This window comes from Brassica oleracea, chromosome C5, assembly GCF_000695525.1.
Source record: "Brassica oleracea var. oleracea cultivar TO1000 chromosome C5, BOL, whole genome shotgun sequence".
Lineage (NCBI taxonomy): Eukaryota > Viridiplantae > Streptophyta > Magnoliopsida > Brassicales > Brassicaceae > Brassica > Brassica oleracea.
In genome coordinates, this window is record NC_027752.1 from 30,979,040 (window position 1) to 30,980,014 (window position 975).

Genomic DNA, 975 nt, shown 5'->3' on the forward strand with positions numbered 1-975 from the left:
TGGAGATAATTACCTTCAGTGGGCGCTCGATGCTAAGATCTTCTTGAAATCCAAGGGTCTCGGTGAATGTATCACCGGGAACAATAATGCCAATGAAAAGGATCGTTACAGAGCCATCTTGATCATTCGTCTTCATCTAGCTGAGAGTCTCAAGGATCAATATCCAACTATTGAGAATCCACTAGATCTTTGGACTGAATTGAAATCGAGATATGATCACCAGAGAACGGTGATCTTACCAAAAGCTCGGTTTGATTGGACGAATCTGATATTCCAAGACTATAACTCTGTGGACGAATATAACTCTGCACTATTTAAGATTGTTTCTAAAATGAAACTGTGTGGTGAAAGTATTACGGAACAAGATATGCCTGAGAAAACTTTTTTTCACTTTCCATGCAAGCAATGTGCTGTTACAACAACAGTACCGAGAGAAAGGTTTCAAAACCTATGCTAATCTTACTTCTTGTCTCTTGCTCGCTGAACAGAACAATGAATTACTAATGAGAAACAGTCAGATGAGACCACTTGGATCAGCTCCACCACCTGATGCACACGCTACAGAGGACAATTAAGAGTCCAACCACGTCCAAGGAAACGGCCAGCATGGCCATGGTCGAGACAAATCGAACAGACGTGGCTGCGGTCGAAGATCCTTTGTCTGCGGGCGAGGAAATGGTCGAGACCATGGATGGGACCGTGGCTCATTTGGACGAGGCCATGATCGTGGACGTGGATCTTCTTTCAAACCCCAACACTCGACTAAATCAGAGAAATATGTGTGCCATAGATGTGGAATGAGCAATCATTGGGCTAAGACTTGTAGGACTCTCAAGCATCTAGTTGACCTCTATCAAGAGAGCTTGAAAGGAAAGAATCCTGAATCCCATATGACTTACCAAGATGATGAAAACGACTCCAATCATGAGAAGGACGATCTTATGGATTATGAAACTTCAGATTGTCTAAAAAAAA